Below are 5680 nucleotides of genomic sequence, written 5' to 3' on the forward strand. Positions count from 1 at the left end.
GGTGGTTCTGCCACAGGCGGTGCTTCCCGTCGCTGGCAGCGCCCCCTCTCTAGATCGGCTTAGGGTTTGTAGGTGGGGTGTCTAGCGGCTCAGGTGAACCTCGTGCCTTGTGTCCAGACCCCCACCTCCCTTTTTATGGTGCTGTGCGACAGGGGGCCACCAACCATAGTTAGAGTTAGGCACCCTCGATCAGGGCGTGGATCAAGGCCCAATTAACCGTTGGGCCAACTGGTGGATCAATCTAACATGGCCATCTATAAATCCAATTAACCAATCTGTCTTCCTGGGTCTGGACGAGGCGATGGACAGAGAACCACCCGATGGTTCAACATCAAAGAAGACTGCAACCACATCTAGTGTGGGAGCGATGCGAAGATGCCAGCCATGTCGTGCGTGCCTTGCTGAAGAGGTCGAGCAGCACGACGCCGACCGGCCAGATCAGTCCATGTGTTACATCCACTCGGATCGGGGCTGACCGGCTGAGAGCTATTGGCCATCGACACCACCTGGTTGTACCGCAAGAGGAAGGAGCTATGGTGCAGCACGATGGAGGTGCCGGTCCACAACAGCACCACCACGACGCTACAGAACCCCACGGCGAGGTTGATGTCGGAGAAGATGGCGTCGGTCTTGACTCGGAGTTCTACAACAACCGCGGCGGTGGCGGCGGCGACATAGATAGAGACAACACGGTCGGCAGTCTCCACCAGCGACACCACAGCTAGGAAGCTGTATCCCATGGCGGTTGGCGCATACCCGAGGCAGGCAAGGACGGCCGCGAGCCCGCGATGGACATGGTTCCTCCGACCGCAACGGTTGCTGCAAGGCATACTGATGCGTCATCTCTATCGCCACCCTCTACTCTGATCGTTGACCTGTTCGCTTGGCTGATAAGCCATGGCTGAAAGTACTGTTGACTGATTTGTTGTGAGAGAAAAATACTATTCGTTGGCTGAAAAAGTATGGCTTATAAGCTCAGCGAACAGGACGTGCTGTAGCTCCAAAGGTGTTCAATAATTCGAGAGTTGGTGCTTCGTTGGTCTCTTCTAGCTCGCATAGGTACACAAACTGTGTGTTTATAGTTCCATAAAGGCCATCATGAATGAAGATACAACATCATATTCATAATACTATCTGATCATTGGCAACTGAGCTAAATATAAAATAAAATAGATACCGCACCTTGAGTACACAAATTTAGCCATTCAAATAATATTGTTTTTTTCTCACCACATGCAGGATATAGTCAACAATGCATGCTGCCTTCTCATAGACTATGGTACGTACTTAGGGGGTGTTTGGATCCAGTGACTAAAATTTAGGAGGTGTGACATGAGGGTGTCACATAGGGTGTTCGGATACTAATAAAAAAATAAATTACAGAATTCGTCGGTACTTCACGAGATGAATTTATTAAGCCTAATTAAATCATTATTAGCACATGTTTACTGTAGCACTACATTGTCAAATCATAGATTAATTAGGCTTAAAAGATTGGTCTCGTAAATTAATCACAAACTGTGCAATTAGTTTCGTAATTAGTCTATATTTAATACTCCATGCATGTGTCTAAACATACGATGGGACAACGACTAAAGTTTAGGAGGAGTAACCAAACATTTTTTTTAATTTTAACACTTTTTGTAAACTAATTTTAAATCTAACACTTTTTTTAAACTAACACTTTTGGTTGTGCCTATTGTCATGGCGTGACGAAATGCCTGTGCCGCGCCATGCATAGTGGCGCGACAGGAGAGTGACGTGGCAAAGACTGTGGTCGCTGACTGGTGATGTGGCAGGGTCTGCCGAGCCACCGATCTTGGCACGGCACTGAAGTGCCACGGCGCATGGCGGGGTAGGACCTAGACGCAGATAGAAGATCGGCTGCTTTTGGTTGAGGATCAGCAACGACACGATCATGGACCATGGACCCCGGCTTCCTCGACCCTTTCCTGGTGGGCTTCGACCAGGTGCTCTAGTTCGACATGGGGTCGCGCAGCACGGTCGACTACTGCGCGTCTAACCAGGGTGTCTTCTTCGGCGATTTCGTGGCGGCGATGACCAAGCTCGGGAGGATCGGGTCAAGACGCCGGCCACCGGCATCGAGATACGTCGAGACTGTCGGTTCCCGAACTAGTTGCTACTTAATCTCGCCGGTAGTGCTATCGTGACGCATTGAAACAAATATGAAGCAAATAAATGTAGTCCGTGCACAAGTTGACAAGTTGCCACATAAAATTTTCATTGGTTTGACATAAGTTCGACATAACATAACCAACTAAGCCTGCAAGTTTCAGACGCCAATATTCGTTCAACCTAACAAACTAAGACCTATGAGTGTAAGGATCCCTCGGACGCCTCTGTCTCTTCGGATTTGTTGGCAACACATTGGGAGTGTAGCCAATGTCGGTGTGGTCGCGTCACTGGTGCGTATGGCTCGTACCCTGCAAGTATATGATATACACGATTACTTATAATCTTTATGATCGTTAGTTCATAGAGCCTACGTATTTAAAGAAACTACCTTTGTTAGTACATGTGAGGCTCCTTGGGTACCAAGTGGAGCACCACCTAGCTGAGACATACCGATCTCGTCCTGCGACCAATCGTCCCACTGCCCGTGCTGTCTACGGAAGCCCGGGGGTCGTGGTCGTCGTCATCGTCGTCCTCGGTTGCAAGGTCCTTCCTAGCACTATGATGTGGTGGTGTATGGCTGGCGTAGCATGTCAAGGAAGATCCAGCTGATGTGTTGCTCGAGGCGTCTGGGAAGAGGAAAGCACCAAGGAAGTGCCAAAGCCATACTCTAGTGAACCTATAGATCTAAGCCTCCTCAGTCTGTGGGTCCAAGTAATCAAAGCGCTATATGATCCAGGACGACAAAACACTAGAACTTTTCCTAAAATTGACCAAAGAAAATAAGACCCGATGACTGCAGGAAAACAATGCAAGTATTAAATAGGTTTGAATTGCTCACTTATTTTTCTTGGAAGCCTCGTCGTCCAGTGGAAGAAAGCCATTGAACTGAGCCACCAGCTCCCTCCAGTGATCGTTGTCAACTATCCCTGTCACTGGAAGTCCCCCCAACCGAATGCCAAAGATAGCCTTCACGTCTTGCATGGTCAAGGTCATCTCACCGCAAGGTAGGTGGAACATGTGGGTCTCAGGCCTCCACCTGTTATAAGAATAGAATGACGGTTAGTTGCCTCAAATTTGTTATAAGAATGTTTATGTACAAAGAAGTCACTCGCACCTGTCTACAGCTACAGTAAGTAGTGCTGGGTCAAGGGGTGGAAGACTGTAGTTGACAACATGGACAAGCTCGAGGATGTTGGCATGTCGTATATACGACGCGTAATGCTCGTCCCACTGGTGCGCCCTGGTGTGCGTGCGGGACCTCAAAGTAGGCAAGGCCACCTGTGCGTCGGTGTCACTCAAAATGTGTGCTCGGTGCTGGTCGTCGTACTCCACCTCAAGAATGTGATACAACGGGTGCTGCGTGGGAGGGGCCATCTTGTTATAAATTGATAAACAAAGGGTTAGAGTATTCAAATTAACAATATTCAAATTAACATTATGTAGCATTGCAAAATTTGAACTACTTGTTATGCAATACAAACATAATATGAAAGCACATGTATATATTCAAAGTAACATTAACAGACATATTAAACAACTTCACTAGAAAAATAAGCATTTGACGAAACTTCATCAAGTCATCCAAATTGCCGTATCACGCACTACTAAGTACCGACAATCAATCCCTAAACCCAAAATCCTAACTAACAGTAACCTAAACCCTAACTACTAACCAAAACTACCTAACCTAAACCCAAAATCAATCCCTAAACCCTAACTACCCAACCAAACCTTAACTATCCTAAATCACTAACAAATTCTAAATCACTATCCTAATCACTAACAAATCCTAACAAATTCACTAATCTAACTATCCTAAATCTCTAACCCTAACTAAAATAACAATTATAATAACATGAAATCGAGAGAGCCTACCTTGATATGAGCGGGTGGGTGGCCGGCGGCCGTGACGCGCCGACGTTCGTGGCGCAACCAGAGTGAGCAGGCGCGGCGAGGGCGTGCGACGTGGGTGGGTGGCCGATGGGGCTCTACGTGGCGTGCAGGCGGCCGAGCGGGCGGGCAGGCGTGGTGGTTGGTGTGCAGGCACGGCGGCGGCAGCGCTTCGGGTAGGGGTGGCAGGCAAAGGCAGGGCGGGCGGCTCGCAGGCAATATTTATCTGACCCTGCCGCGCCATGCGCCGTGGCGCGTCAGTGCCGCGCCAAGATTGGTGGTGTGGCAGACCCTGCCACGTCACCGGTCAACGGCCCCGGTCTTCGCCACGTCACCCTCCTGCCGTGCCACCATGCATGGCGCGGCACAGGCATTTCGCCGCGCCATGACAATAGACGCGGCCAAAAGTGTTAGTAAAAAAAACAATGTTAGATTTAAAATTAGTTTACAAAAAGTGTTAAAATTAAAAAAAATTCACCAAACACCCCCTTACATTAAATTAGCAATATTGTTAGTTATTACAATAAGATGTCTCATTAGTACTTCTATTACGATGATCCAGTGATACTTCTCTTTTTTCTGGATGGATTCTATTTAATTCCATATTATATAAAATTATTATTATATTTTTATTTCTATAGCTATTAAGAATTTTGTTACAATAAGTCATCACACTTCAACTCCATTGTAGAAGAACGATTCATAAATCCTTCTAAAAATTCCTGCAGCAACGCGTAGGGTATCATCTAGTTCCAATACAAGTTATAAATTCCAATTTACGAAACAAAACTCTTTGTGATATTCATTCCATCTTAGCAATATTGCTAATTTCACCCTACAACAACAACAACAACAACAACAACAACAAAGCCTTTAAGTCCCAAACAAGTTGAGATAGGCTAGAGTTGAAACCCGGCAGAAGTAATCAAGGTTCAGGCACATGGATAGCTATCTTCTAAGCACTCCTATCTAAGGCTAAATCTTTGGGTATATTACATCCTTTCAAGTCTCCTTTTATTGTCTTTACCCAAGTCAACTTCGGTCTTCCTCTGCCTCTCTTCACGTTACTATCCTGGCTTAGGATTCCACTACGCACTGGTGCCTCTAGAGGTCTCCATTGGATATGTCCAAACCATCTCAACCGATGTTGGACAAGCTTTTCTTCAATTGGTGCTACCCCTAATCTATCACGTATATCATCGTTCCGAACTCGATCCCTTCTTATATGACCGTAAATCCAACGAAACATACACATTTCCACGACACTTATCTGTTGAACATGTCGTCTTTTCGTAGGCCAACATTCTGCACCATACAACATAGCAGTTCTAATCGCCGTCCTATAAAACTTGCCTTTTAGCTTCTGTGGTACCCTTTTGTCACATAAGACACCAGATGCTTGCCGCCACTTCATCCACCCTGCTTTGATTCTATGGCTAACATCTTCATCAATATCCCCATCTCTCTATAGCATTGATCCTAAATATCGAAAGGTATCATTCCTAGGCACTACTTGACCTTCCAAACTAATATCTTCCTCCTCCCGAGTAGTAGTGCCGAAGTCACATCTCATATACTCAGTTTTAGTTCTACTGAGTCTAAAACCTTTGGACTCCAGAGTCTCCCGCCATAACTCTAGTTTTTGATTCACTCC

The sequence above is a fragment of the Miscanthus floridulus genome, chromosome 5 (assembly GCF_019320115.1).
Source record: "Miscanthus floridulus cultivar M001 chromosome 5, ASM1932011v1, whole genome shotgun sequence".
In the NCBI taxonomy this organism is placed as follows: domain Eukaryota; kingdom Viridiplantae; phylum Streptophyta; class Magnoliopsida; order Poales; family Poaceae; genus Miscanthus; species Miscanthus floridulus.